At 38.4% G+C, this 15388-nt stretch overlaps 1 protein-coding gene across 1 annotated transcript in view; it reads left to right on the forward strand.

Moving 5' to 3' along the window:
* The first annotated feature begins 347 nt into the window (after positions 1 to 347).
* Positions 348 to 15388, forward strand: part of plxna1b (plexin A1b) — a 113049-nt gene continuing 98008 nt past the window's right edge. Inside the window, exon 1 of the mRNA XM_079629513.1 lies at positions 348 to 476. The gene's annotated coding sequence lies outside the window, so the exon portion shown is untranslated. The remainder of the gene's footprint in view (positions 477 to 15388) is intronic.

Genomic DNA, 15388 nt, shown 5'->3' on the forward strand with positions numbered 1-15388 from the left:
ATGTAAACTATCAAAATCATTCAATTTTTATGGATAGAAACATAACGTAGAACACCAACTAGTTTAAAATATACACAACATCACTCGGACGCAAGAGAGTAAAAACAGGTATTTAAACTGGATTTAAGAGCACCCAGTGATGGAGAGGCCCTGATGTTTAAAGGTATTGCATTTTATAATGCACTATACAGTGTTGTGTTTAATGTTGGGATCAAACTGACTTGACCGCTAAACTTCAACTTCACAGGAAAGTGTAGAGTGCCGTGTCTTTGCACGCCGCGCGGTGGCGCTATAGAGCAACCGGGCGCGCACTCCGCGCGTGATTGATCGTTTCCAGTGCAGTCCGTGCTCGCGCTCTCAGATCGAAGCAGCTCGCGTTGTGAACGCATTCCTATCGCGCCACGGAACGGGATATTTCAGCGAGTTTGGGAATTTAACTATGACTAGGACATGCCATCCAAGGATCACTCGAACGTGTAAGTACCACAAAGGGATTATCAAAACTGTCAACGTTAAAATGGTCAGAAATGCGAGTAGTTTGGGAAAGCTGTGTTGAGACTAGACTCGTGTAGTGTGTAATTTAAGCATTGCTGTGGTGTTTAAGTGTGGAAACCAGCATTTGGCTTTTACACTATCCAAAGACCGCGTATAAAACTTTAAGAACCAAGCGTTCGACTTGTTCTCGATTTGAGTATTGATCACATTTAGAGGCTTTGTAAATATTTGGATCTCGTTTGCTGGCTGTTTGTTTGAAGTGCATTTTTACAAGCGCGTATCCTGGAATGTAAGGCTTGGGAATGTATTACCGATTACATTTCCTCGGCTCGAACTGAATGGAAGTGTTACAGTACCGAATGTATCGGTTTTGTGTCGGACACTTGATCCGGTTTGCATACTTTCCAAACACGTTGTGGAGTTGAACAAACTCGGGTCGTGGTGGTTAACAGCTTTGTGTCAAAGCATTTAGACCCCAAAGAACAACAGCAAGCGGCGTGGTGACGGGTTGTGCTGGTAGGGTTAGGTCAAAGTTACTGAGACCGATAAGAAACTGACATTACAAAGGCGTTTTTGAGAAATTCGCACACAATTAAAAACGGTGTCGGAACCCTATGTTGTGAAAGGGGCTATTTTTAAACTATCCTGTTTCTCCATCCAGCTCTAAGAGAGGCACCCTCATCTCACAGGACCACATGTTGCTTTTGGTAAAAATCGATAGGCTAATTGATTTATAAATGATTAGTCTCGGTGTGTTGTGTTAAAAGGGCGTTAACAGCAGAACTGGTTATGGAAGCTGTTGCTGCGGTGCATCTGAAGGTTTCTGCTGTCCGTGGGTGTGTGTGAACGCGTCTACATACTGTCCATTTTCTTGGTCTTCAGTATGTAATAATATGTATGCATGTACATGTTCTATGTGATCCAGTGCAGCATGAAAACCATGTAACCATTCTAAGAAGTTGACAGACGTCGTTTGCCCCTACATGACCATTGAGCTCGCGCAGGCTTTTTAATGATCGCGGACTGGTGGGATTTTGGTTACTGATGGTTCTTCTGGGGTTTAAGAAATAGACCTTAGAAAAACGATTGGTCTCGACATATCAGACGACTATTCATGGTCCTTGTCTTTCCCATTGTTATCACGACGTGACGGTTAGGAGCGTGACGGACATTCAGATGGAAATTGGGAATGTTTCATCAGGCGTGAGGGAATCGTTTGTTTAGAAAGAGGGACGACTCCCAAAACAACCCTAACGGGAATAATCTCACGGTTTGCCTATAAAAAACGACTTCAGGCCCCATGGGTCAGCGAGTTAATGCCATCTTCCTCCTTTAGGATGAATAAAATTCACATCTAATGTAGTGATGTACGATTGTAGTCCCAGATCCTGCGTGTAGAATTATTCAAAACCAAGGACTTTTAAAACGTGTTATCAAGAAATTCCCATAAAATTAGCTTGAGTTTGAGATTTCTTAGACCACACACAGTCTAGAATATTTACCTGATCTAGTAGTGTCGAGCAAACATTACCTCAGAAAAGTCCTGTAACACTGCAACTGTTTTTACCGTGAAAACCCGTTACACAGATTCGCGTTTTAACGGTCATCAGCATCGTAAATCCTGTAAAGTTTATATGCATGTATGTATATATATATATATATCAAATTAAATTTATAAAATTATAACACTTTTTTACTAGCCTATATTACCTTTGCTTTTAAAAAAAAAACAATTGATGAATGCTACTGTGAAGGTGTTTCTAATAAGATGACATCTTTCTCTCATGACTGTTATCAATCTCTATCTTGTCCTTTTTTGAAAGTTGTGAAACCACTATTGTGGAGCTTTTCTTTTGCTAAGTTGAGCAAATTGGAACACGAAACATATATTTAATGTAGTCTCTCATTCACCACTGTAGAAGTTTACCCACCTATGAAGACTTCCGCTTCTGACAAACCCGGAAATGTGAAAAGGGTCGAATGTGTGGAGTTTGGGATGCTAACTGCCCCGCCAGCTGCTGTTGAACGGTAGATTGTGCGCATGTGCGCAGGCTTCCCCTCCCCACTAGCATGACTGGTTTTGCTCAGACCCACAGCAAAAAATAATGACCAAGATTAGCTCCTTTACCAAAATAATTTATCTCAGCAAGACAAAAATGATTGGAAATAAATCGCATGAGCGGGGACATAATTATGGAGCGAAAGATACAGGCACTGCAGTAAATTGGGCTCAAAGGGAGAGAGTCAGGCTATTGTTTTTGTTATAGATTATTATGAGTGGAAATGTGAAATAAATTTGGCCACATGGAAGATTAATAAATGTGTGGGTGAGAGATAAAATCTTGGCAAGATTGCTGCTTCACAATTTACACCACCATGGCATTATGATTGTATCAAATGGTAATGGATTTAATATGGTACTGGACCATTATCCATGGTGTTTACATGGATAATGCATTCAGATGCCCCAAAACCAATGGCAGTACCATGCATTATTTGCTGGTATTCAACTACAAGAAACTCCCCTTTGTATATTTCGTGCTTCTCTTGCGTTGTCAACATCCCAGGCTCCAGCATGAGAGCTCATAATTGTGGCATTCTGTGGCCCATAGCTCACCCTCTGTTTGACATCTATTTATAATCTCTCTCTCTCCGCTAGTCTCTCACATGGTGCTGGGTAAACGTTTGTGTGCCGCCTTGCCAGTCTATCACGCAATGGTTTCAAGTCCCAAAATGAAGACTGAAAGAAGTCTCTATGGCCGCATTTACACTGCTGGTCTTGATGCCAAATTCCAATTTGTTGATATCCACATTTTTTTGATGACCAGCTTACATCTTTTAAAAGTGACCCATATTACACTGTACAGTACACTTGGCAAAACAACCCAATTTAGACATACTGACAAACCCTTATAAAAATTAACCATGGATCTACTACTAATAAAACCAAAAAAACATGGTTACTATAAATGCCAATCCACAAATTAACCATCGTTTTGTTACACTAACCCTAGTCTAACCATGGTTTTGTTACCCTAGTTAAACAATGGTTTTGTTACACTAATCCTAGTTTAACCATGATTTTGTTACACTAACCCTAGTTTAACTGCATGGTTTTGTTACACTAACCCTAGTTTAACCACGATTTTGTTACACTAACCCTAGTTTAACTGCATGGTTTTGTTACACTAACCCTAGTTTATTCATGGTTTTGTTACACTAACCCTAGTTTAACCATGGTTTTGTTAGACTAACCCTAGTTTAACCATGGTTCTGTTACACTAACCCTAGTTTAACCATGGTTTTGTTACACTAACCCTAGTTTAACAATGGTTTTGTTAAACTAACCCTAGTTTAACCATGGTTTTGTTACACTAACCCTAGTTTAACCATGGTTTTGTTACTCTAACCCTAGTTTAACTGCATGGTTTTGTTACACTAACCCTAGTTTAACCATGGTTTTGTTACACTAACCCTAGTTTAACCATGGTTTTGTTACACTAACCCTAGTTTAACCATGGTTTTGTTACACTAACCCTAGTTTAACCATGGTTTTGTTACTCTAACCCTAGTTTAACTGCATGGTTTTGTTACACTAACCCTAGTTTAACCATGGTTTTGTTACACTAACCCTAGTTTAACCATGGTTTTGTTACACTAACCCTAGTTTAACCATGTTTTTGTTACACTAACCCTAGTTTAACAATGGTTTTGTTACACTAACCCTAGTTTAACCACGGTTTTTGTAGTAAAACTGTGGTTATACAAATGGTAATCAGTCCACCAAAAAAACATGGTTAATGTTCGTAGGAGTGAAAGGCCAAAAAGGAAGTAAATATGTAACAAATGGACGTAGATGAAATGATAGTACAAGCTTTTGCTTTCTGCACAATATTTAAAGGTCAAGAAAACATATAAAAAAGAGAAGAGCCCTTGTTGTCATGTGATCACGATTGGTGTCCACCTGAGTTGGCGTCATTCGCCACGTCGCTTTTTCAATGATGTACGACTCGCATCAGGAGAATATCCCATATGTCCGCTTACGTGGCAGACGCATGCACATATCCAATTCATATCAAAATGTAAATATGAATGAGGCCTGAATCTGATCTGAGAATATCTGGATCCATGTGCTTTTTTCCTGCTTATATGTTCATGGGTAATTTCCGATCTGTGCCGCGGCTGCCGCCCACATGGGAGGAAAAAATCTGAATTGGGTCACTTGAACCATGTAATGTAAATGCGGTCTATATCTCCTTATGATCTATTGGTCTCTTATGCTCTATAATAGGGAAGGTATGCGTTGTGTTAGTGTGAGGTAAAGTATGATCTCTGATCAGAGAATGTGACTCCAGAGACATATCAAACCTCTCAAGCAAATCAAAGTAAACTTTAGCTTTTATATAGTTTTTTAACTGCATTTCTTAAATAAGCATTTTCTGATTGAGATGTTCACATGGTAAATCCCACTCGGAAAAGGGGAAATATAGGGATTACTTGAGTTTAAAGAAAGAAGAAAAAGTCTCTCTCTCTCTCCTCCTCTCTCATCTCTCTCTCTCTCTCTCTCTCTCTCTCTCTCTCTCTCTCTCTCTCTCTCTCTCGTCCTCAGGCCATTGGTGATATTAAAAAGCATTTAATAGGTCTAGCTGTTAGTGTGTTTGTTAAAGAGCAAACAGTGAGAGGTCTTCCTCACACACAGACGCCGCTAACTCTGTCCAACCTTCAGGCAGTCGTCGCACAGTTTGACCTCGCGTGAAATGACACGTTATCTTGCGTCCTTACTAGTGATAGACCGATAAATCGGATATTATTTGCCCATTTTGAGATCATCGACATTGGCTGAAAACGTCACCCACTTGGCTTTACCCAATAGACTTGTTAATGGATAATAGCCAATTTTAAAATATTATTAGTGAGTTTCTGCATGCATGTTTACATATTATTTGTTGACATTGGCGGCCTGGTTGAGACACTGATATCATGCTTTAATAAACAGTCCACAAACTGCAGTCGAGGCTCACGGTAGACACAACAAACATTCACTGTGACCTTTGCAGTCGAGCATTCAGTCTTTGTGAACTACTCCTACCATTTGAGTTCTGTTCTTGCTCTGAAATGCATAATGCTACTTTTTAAAGTGCTTTGAATCAAGAATGGCACGAGAAATTCTCATTCAGAACAAGAAAAACAACCATTTCCAAAGTTTCATTTGTTTGAAAATGATCGGCTTTAGTAAAACTCAGCAAGGGAAACTAGCTTTCTGCAGGATGCGGTTTTACTTTGGATGGCATTGAACACTTTGAGTTGACAGTTATAAATTATTAATATCAGCTTTTTCCAGACTTATTTTCATCCGCAACACTTTTAACTGTTTTACAAAGGCTCTCTCTCTCTCTCTCTCTCTCTCTCTCTCTCTCTCTCTCTCTCTGCCACTCTCTCGTTCTCACTCGCTCACTCACTCGCTCGTTCATTCTCTTTCATACTCTCTCACTCACTCACTCACTCTCTCGTTCACTCACTCGCTCACTCACTCGTTTATTCTCACTCACTCGCTCACTCACTCGCTTACTCTCTCGTTCTCTTTCGTTCTCACTCACTCGCTGACTCTCTCACTCGCTCACTCACTCGCTCACTCACTCACTCACTCGTTCATTCTCTTTCATACTCTCTCGTTCACTCTCTCGTTCACTCTCTCGTTCACTCTCGTTCACTCTCTCGTTCACTCTCTCGTTCACTCTCTCGTTCACTCTCTCGTTCACTCACTCACTCACTCATTCACTCACTCTCTCGTTCTCTCTCTCGTTCTCTCTCATATTCATTCACTCACTCTCTCTCTCATATTCTCTCGTTCACTCGCTCTCTCTCGCTCTCTCTCGCTCTCTCTCGCTCTCTCTCTCTCTCTCTCGCTCTCTCTCTCTCTCTCTCTCTCTCTCTCTCTCTCTCTCTCTCTCTCTCTCTCCTCTCTCTCTCCTCTCTCTCTCTCTCTCTCTCTCTCTCTCTCTCTCTCTCTCTCTCTCTCCTGTGTGACATCTGTTATTTAGGATGAGTTGTTTTTCAGGAATGTCCGACAATTGCTGCGGTCACACCCTGCAAGCAAACCGCTCTCCTGATTATAATTGAATGCTTATAAATGTGAACAGGTCCATCTCTTCTCTTCAGACAGGAGCTTGTTCTCTTGTGCACATCTAAAGACTCACAGCTTTTGTATTTGTTGCACACAGTTGCACAAGTTTACACCGCTAATCGCAGAGTAGGTGCGTCCGTGACGAGATTATCCTTCTGTAATTCCAGCTATTCGAGAGTTGAATCATAACTGCATGTCAACATATAAGTCAGAGAAAGGACGTGCATGGGTTTTGCACAGATTGGAAAAAGAGCCAGCTAAGTTCCAGATGAGACGGTGGTTGACAGACGTGGGAAGCAGATCACTGCCACTTTGGCTTGTTAATTTGTGTGTTTGTATTGTGGCTCCAGCTTTACTTCCTCGCACTCTTTCATTGGCAGTCGCTTATTTCTGCTTGCTTCCTTGTTGTTGATAGTGTGTGTGTGTTTTTCAGCATCTGAGATCTGACGCATGCGGTGAGTCGGCGCTATTTGTGTTTAGAGTAGTTGCAAAATTAAAATGTTTTAATTCTGTCTCGCCCTCAAGTTGTTTAATACTTATTGTTATGTTAAACTAAGATATTTTGAAGTGTCATTAACCAAACAGTTTTTGGACCCATTGACTTCCATTGTAGGAAGAAAATATACTGTGGAAGTCAATGGGGCCTAAAAACTGCCTGGTTACTGACATTCTTCAAAATATCTACTTTTGTGTTCAGCAGAAGAAAAAAATTCTCACCAGTTTGAAACAACTTTTTTTATTTTTAAGTGAACTATTCCTTTAAAGCTGAAGTGTGTGTGACTTATGCGCCACTAAACGGAATCGCTAAATAACGAGTGTTTTGAAACGTATCCTCACTCCATTGGTCGAGCCGGTCTAGCGGCGTCAGACTGGATGGGCGGCTCAAACACACACAGCGCCGTGTTTACACGTCTCGGGGAAATCAAATCAAACGGTTTACTTTAAGTCGTCTGTGTTTATTACGCTGGAATTGAGTGAAAAATGTTACACACGTCAGCTTTAAAACACAAAAACGACTTTTGTCGTATGGAGTTGAGACTTAAACTACACTGTAAAAAATGCTGGGTTGTTTTAACCCAATTGTGGTTCAAATATGGACAAATCCAAACGTTGGATTAAAAATGCATTATAAAAATGTAACCCAACGGCTGGGTTTGTCCATATTTGACCCAAAATTGGGTTAAAACAACCCAGCATTTTTACAGTGTAGTCCTATATGCGTTCAAGTGTGTTTAAACGGCACACAGAATTGGAAATAGAGCAAAATCTGGAATCCTGAATGAATCTTCATGCTCTGCAGCGTGGGGTTGTGTGTGTGTGTGTGTGTTGCAGCATGTGACGTGGCGATACTTTTTGTGTTGTTTGGACAAAAATCAAATGATTGCGCTGGCGTTTACTGCTGTGTGAGTCCTTTTTGGGTCACACAAATAATGGAAGTTGTCATGCATCTATACATGCGTCTCTCTCTCTCTCTCTCTCTCTCTCTCTCTCTCTCTCTCTCTCTCTCTCTCTCTCTCGCTCTCTCTCTCTCGCTCTCGGTCAACTTGACTTCTCTCTTCCCTCCCACTCGCTCTGCTTTTTCTCCCCCTTGTTTCTTCTGCACTCCTCCTCGCATTGCTTATCTTCTGTGTGTGTGTGTGTGCTCAGTGTTTGGATGTGTTTTTCTGGTAGATGTTTTTTCCCGTTAAATGCAGCAATCAGGAGGACTGACCTCTCCAAGATGGTTTTCTTTTCTACTCGATGTTTTCTGTTTCTGCGTCTCAGTGCAGATTGTTGACTGAATTGAGAGGCGAATTTCAATCTGCGTTTGATCACAAGATCAGTGGTTCTCAACTAGTGTGTTGTGACCCATACACTCCTATAAATAAAGCTTCCAAAAGGGGTTTTTCACAGCGTTGCCAAAAACCCTTCCTTTAAAGAACCACTTTTTGTCTTGTCTACTCTAAAGAAACTTTTTCCACTTTAAAAAAACCTTTTAGTCAATCATTTTATCCCATCTTTGATCACAAAAATGACATATTTAAATGTTTTTTCTTTGAAAGAAAATTATTAATTTCTTAAAATAGCTTGAATGTAACTGGACACCCTTGCCTGTTCTATGAATATGCAAATGAGCCCCGCCTCCACTCACTCACTCAGAGATCCACTGGTTGACGATCACACGTTGATCTGATTGGTTACAAGGTTACGATTGCAAACCGTGTTTTTGAGACTGTCTTTGGTTCACTGCAGTTTTACGCAGAAAATACTCAGCAATGCTGTCCACTTATGAACTTACACATGGTGTGTGTTAAAGCAGATTAATAACACCACATAGACACATAGACAACATTAAAAGCTGGATTTTCACCACACTGGTTCTCCATGGAACGATCAATGCCTATAAAGAACCTTTATTTATTCCATGTTTAAAAGTTGTGTGTTGTCAGACCTCTGCAGTTCATGGTAAAACGGTTGCATTTCACTTCTTTAAAGATGTTTACCTTTTGATGTTCAATGCAAAATCAGGGTCCTGAAGCAGAACCGGTTGAGAAGCGTGGCGCTAGAATCCCAATCGCTTGGGATTCTCTGTTCTCCCCTGCGATTTCCCACAGCGCTGCATTGCTTTCTCTGCATGACACACACACACACACACACACACACACACACACACACACACACACACACACACGCGTTCACTCAAACACACATTTCTCTTTCCTCAGTATTGTGGCTGCACTCCTCCTGCAGTTTTAACTGCACAGATGTTTAAATAATTCAGTATGTTAAGCTCAGCTTGTAAATAATGCGAGCACACGTATTGCACTGCAGCAAACTCGCTTTAATTTAATACAACTCAGTGCATTTATAATTGCTAAAAAGCATGAAACAAACCTCTAATGCAAATGTTTCGATTATAAATGACATATGTACACACACACTGCAACACGTAGTTTTAATTATAACGTGCTCCACTGAGAACTAATGAGATTTATTTCCTTTGCTGAGTTATGGCATTGCTCAAACAGTGTTCTTCCCATGAGCCACTGCGCTTGTGTCTCCATACTGTGTGTGTCTGGTTTGATTGCACTAAGTGGATGTATATCTAGTGGTGCTTTATTACAGGGCTTGCAAGGCAGCTCTCTATACAAACTGCTTTTCTGTTTTCTGCAATTAATTCAGCCCCAAACGCTTTGCAATAATTCACCCAAAAAAATTACATTCTTTTCTTTTCGATTTTTATAATTGTACAAGCTTCTGTTTTCCATACAAGGAGTGTTAATGCCAAGCTCCAAAAATTACAAAAAACACCATAATTAGTCCATAATATACTGTACAATATTCCACATCTTTTTTGTGGATAAACTTATCTAGAACTAAGAATTAACCAGAACCAGACAGTATTTTTTCTTCCTACAATGGAAGTCAATGGGGTCCAAAAACTGTCTGGTTACTGACATTCTTCAAAATATCTTATTTTGTGTTCAGCAGAAGAAAGACATTCATACAGGTTTGAAACAACTTGAGGGCGACACAGAATTAAACATTTTAAGTGAACTATTCCTTTAAGTTTGCAACTACTCTAAACCCAAATTGCTGCCTTGAGAAGTTTCATGTTCTGCAGCTTGAAAGGAGAACTGAGGATTATATATGCATGCAAATGTGTGCATTAATGATGTTTGCATGTTGGCTGTGTGTGTTTGAACGGCTTTATCTTCATTTATTTATTTGGTTAGCTCTAGTGAGCCGTCTACAGCGTACAATGGCAGTTGTTTCTGTGAAGGATGCATGTGATGACGATAAGAAGAACGGATGCTTATTGGCATATGACACACCTGTAAAGATTTGAAGTGTGTGTGTGTGTGATGGCCAAAACTAGATTACAGTTCATGCTTTCTTTAATCCTTCAATGAGTGTATCGGTTATCAGAGAGGCTGTGTGTGTGCGTTGATAGTGTAATTTCTGTACTGTTAATGTTGTCATTTCACACTTCATTGCACCTTTTAAGGATCTTGATTTCACATTCCTATCATTCCAGTCGCATGTGATGCCGATACAGACATGTGTGTGTTTGACCAAACTCTTATATCATGTCTATAAATATATACACTGTGAGAGAATGGTTGTGAGGAGCATGAAGAATCATTTTCACACATGAGTTGATGCTCTTCTGAACTCGGTGAAAGTCTTCTGGGTGTGCTGGAGGAGACTTTACAGAGGGCTGGACTCATGCATTTTTCATAACATGGTTACGGCATATGTAATAATATAATAATAATGGAAATTCAACTACATAATGCTTTTTTTTATGTCACAAGACAGAAGCTAGATATGAAAGCTTGTTTCCGCCACAGAATAAAACATTTTAAAAGATAATTGTGAATTTATTTCTCAAAATTGTGAGAAATAAAGTCAGAATTGCGTGATATAAACTCACTATTGTGAGAAATAAACGTGCAATTTTGACTTTTTCTCTCTCAAAATTCTGACTATAACAAGAAGCAATTCTGACTTTATATCACGCAATTCTGAGTCGACTTTATATCACGCAATGACATCTTTTCTCAGAATTGTGAGATACGAACTAACAATTGCGTGTCCAATTCTAATGAAAAAAATCCTGACTTTTTTCCTCAGAATTGCGACTTTATAACACGCAATTCTGACTTTATTTCTCCCAATTGCATGTTATAAAGTCAGAATTGAAAGATATCAACATGCAATTCTGCGAAAAAGTCTTTTAAAGAGTTTTGTCTCACAATTCTGCCTTTATAACTCGCAATTGCGACTTTATATCAATATAAAGTATCAATATTGACTTTATATGTAAACTCAAAATTGTGAGAGAAAAAGTCGCAATTACCTCATCTTTTTTATTCTGTGGTGGAAACAAGCTTCGAAAGCCAGAAGCTTTTCTTCTGAGAGTGTTTGTCTTTTGCTAGTCAGGCCTTTTGGATTTAAAAAAAAAATTGCCAAATTTATGTTGTGGTCTAAACTATTGCAGAGTCTTTTCATACTTCCCAGCTCTGGTGTGTTTCCATGGTGCTGGTCAGTGATGCGTGAAACGGCCCAGTGTCCGTCACTCACACACACACACACACGAACACGCCACCCCTCCGTCCCCCCGACCCCTTCAAAAGCCCCGCATTCATCCATCTATCTGCCTCTCATTCTCTCTCTCTCACTCTTTGTCTGCTCTGCTTTTGTGTTTGTCAGAGAGTCAGCGGCGCATTGTTTGCTGCGAGTGAAATGTAGTGGCGTTGAGCTCTCGGGTCGGATCGTGACATACGCTGAAGGGAAAATATTTATCCCACATGAGCAACTCATGCAAATGAGCGCAGGGGTCGAACGACAACAGCGGAGTTAACGTGGGCTTCACCCGTTCAGCTGAATGAGAGGCTGTTCATCTTGTCTAAGAGGTTCATGGAAATTTGTCCGCTATTGTGTTTTTTTGTTGGAAATGGGATGTTGGTGGACAGTTGCTCATCATCGGGTCCAGATCCTTTAGATGCACAGTTTTGAGGAAAACTAATGGGAAAAGTTATTTTTAAAATGTTTTAATTATGATGCCCAGAGGATATATAGACATGGAGGTTGTGTGTGTTGATTAAACTGTTTGTCAGTCAGATTTATTTACATCACACTTATATTCTGATTTGATTGAATCATGAAAAGGCTGAGATTATTATTGGTTGATATATTTCCTGGCTGCATGGCCTTGGTTATGTCACCTTTTAAAAAGGGGATTTTCTCCTTCGTGATCAAATACAATTTTATTCATAAAATTAAATTAAGTTATAATATAAAATAAAATAAAGATATATGATAAAAAAGAAAAAAAGAAATATTTTATATATTATATATATATATATTTTTTTTTTATTTTTTTTTTACATTTATATATATATTATTTTATTTTTTGTTTTATTTACATACATATATATATATATATATATATATATATAAATTTAACTAAAACAAAAAATATAATTATATATATATAATGTAAATAAAACTAAAATTTAAATAAATCAAAAATATATATAAATGTAAATAAAATAAAAAATAAAATAATAAAATATAATAAAATAAAATATAGAAATGAAAAATAAAATATAAAATAAAGAATAATATATATTAAAATATAAAATAAAATGTAAATAAACTAAAATGTAATTTATTCTATTTATTTATTTTGATAGTAAATGTTATATTTAATCAAATTATTAAATATTTTAAATAGTTTTCAGTTTAATTATTGCATTTAATTTTATGTTTTGTTACACTTAAATGTGAAAACCTTTCCTGCTTTAGAGAGTGTGTGTCGAGGAAATAACGATGACGTGTAATATAATGGAACTTGATTGGTCAGGGTTGTTGTTCTCTTCTCTCCATTTCTTTTATTCTGAATCACTGATGAGTCATCACATTTCATTCTGCTTATTACACATAAAGAATGTGAACAGGAAGATCTTCCACCCGTTGTTCTCTCGCTCGGTTTCTCACGGCCGGGGAATGTCATGCATCTGGTGGGATGATCTGGTGTGGGATTGTCCCGGTTTACAGCGGTACACGTTTCCCCCGCCGTGACCCGGGCGCGCCCTCAGCGCTCGTCATGTGACGCCCAGGCGTTTGGCAGGCGTTCAGGAGAGCGGGTGAGCGGGCCGAGCCAGACGGAAACAAAGAACCGGGCCAAATCTGTCAGAGTTTGGCGGCTGCTCTACAAACACACAAACACACCCACAGAAACACTGTCTCGGTCAACACTCCTGTGGGTGTTTGCATACAGTGAGATCGGCTTATTATTGATTCTGAATAAACTATCTTTGGCTGCGGTTTGATTCTGTCCAGACAGAATAATGTTTAGCTTCAACATGAAAATCAAGTCACCATGAAATCTAAATGGAGAATATTGTTGGTTTTAATGGATATTGCAGTATAAAATATTTATTGGTGTACATCATTATTGTGTTAATAATCTTGAATCCGAATAACTTCCTCTTGCAGCATCTCTTCTCTTCTCTGATGATGTGGGCGGAGCAACCTGTCACTCACATGAGATCAGCCAATAGCAAACCACAACCATCCAATCAATCCCTCACAGACTATATGAAGCCCCGCCCACATTTGTTCTTCTTCCAGAAGCGATTCGCTCAGATATACGGCACAATAGAGGAGAAAAGACAGTTTCATGCTGACTTTAAAGATAATGTGTGTGTATTTTTTTAAAATCTATATAAGTTATTAGTACTTCCAGAAAGTGAACTTTTAAAACCTTGATATGTTTGTTTTTAGCAGTATGACATGACAACTACTGATTCAACCAATGACAGGCTTCCTGTTTCTTGACCAATTGCAGACGAGAGAAATATTCAGAAAGCGTGTTTAGTAATTTTTGCAGTTCTGTGTTGCACAGTTTTTTTGGCCTCCAGTCTGCTGTATAGATCAAATATTTTTTCTGGTGATACATTTATGCGTTTATACAAAAGCATTGCATTTATTTAAATCAATATTTTATCAAGTCGATGCATTCTCTGGGAATCTAACTTTTTTTTTTTTTTTTACTAACTTTTCAAACACTATTAAAGCATTTATACACTTCCGTTCAAAGGTTTTTTAATGTTTAAAAAGTCCCTTCTGCTCACCAAGGCTGCATTTATTGAATAAAAAAATACAGTAAGAACAGTAATATTCTGAAATATTATAATACAATTTAAAATGGCTGTTTTCCATGTTAAATATGTTAAAATGTAATTTATTCCTGTGATCAAAGCTGAATTTTCAGCATCATTACTCCAGTCTTCAGTGTCACATGATCCTTCAGAAATCAGTATAATATGATGATCTGATGCTCAAGAAACATTTATTTTTAAATAGTATTCATTAAATAGATTCATTAATTCATTAAATAGTAGTTAACATGAAACATTGTACAATTTGAACTTTATCACAAGACACGTTTGAAACTGTAATCCTGAAACCCTTCACAGCCGTGTGTGTGTGTGTGTGTGTGTGTGTGTGTGTGTGCTCACACCTGCCGCCAGCTCTCAGACGTGTGGACTGCCGTTGGCAGGATCTGCAGGTTTTCGAGAGTTTGGCTCGCCCGTATCAGAGCAACAGCGATCGGCTCGAAGGAAAGAATGCTGGGAATTTAACTGAACAAAACCCTGTGATGAGGGATTGTGAGATGGAGAATGTGCTGAGCTAGTTCTGGCTGGTTTAGTACATGTAAAACACAACTTTGTTTCTCATTTATGTACGCTGATCCTGAAAAGCGTTGTTTCGTGCTGATTGTTTATGAGGTTTTCATGTTTTTTTTTTGTCATATCATATTTGATACATCAGGCTTTTATGTCTCATATATTATGATGTTGTGAGAATATTGAGTAGAAAACAGCTCAATTTTATTCAGAGGCTCAAAATGAGCAAAAATATGGAATTTGGTCCAGATACTGATATTTAAATGGTCAGAAAGAAAGATGAAATTTTGATGCTTGTAATGTCAATCTTTATAACAGACTGCTTACAATATGCATATATAAATATGTCATCACTCTAAATCTGCCAATAATAGTACGATTATTTTTAAATGCTCAGTTTAACGATCAAAGCTGTAGTTTTAAAACATATTATGCAATGCAATACAATAATGATTGAGAGATGAACAAATAAACCTTCCTCAAAAGCCTGATGATCATATTTGATACTCATGATTTTTCTAATAAATGATGTCTGGATAATCAAGTCCCTTCAGTCTAATATTACTAACATTATTAAAGTTACTCTTAC

The sequence above is a fragment of the Phoxinus phoxinus genome (genome assembly GCF_949152265.1).
Source record: "Phoxinus phoxinus genome assembly, chromosome: 11".
NCBI classification, from domain to species: Eukaryota; Metazoa; Chordata; class Actinopteri; order Cypriniformes; family Leuciscidae; genus Phoxinus; species Phoxinus phoxinus.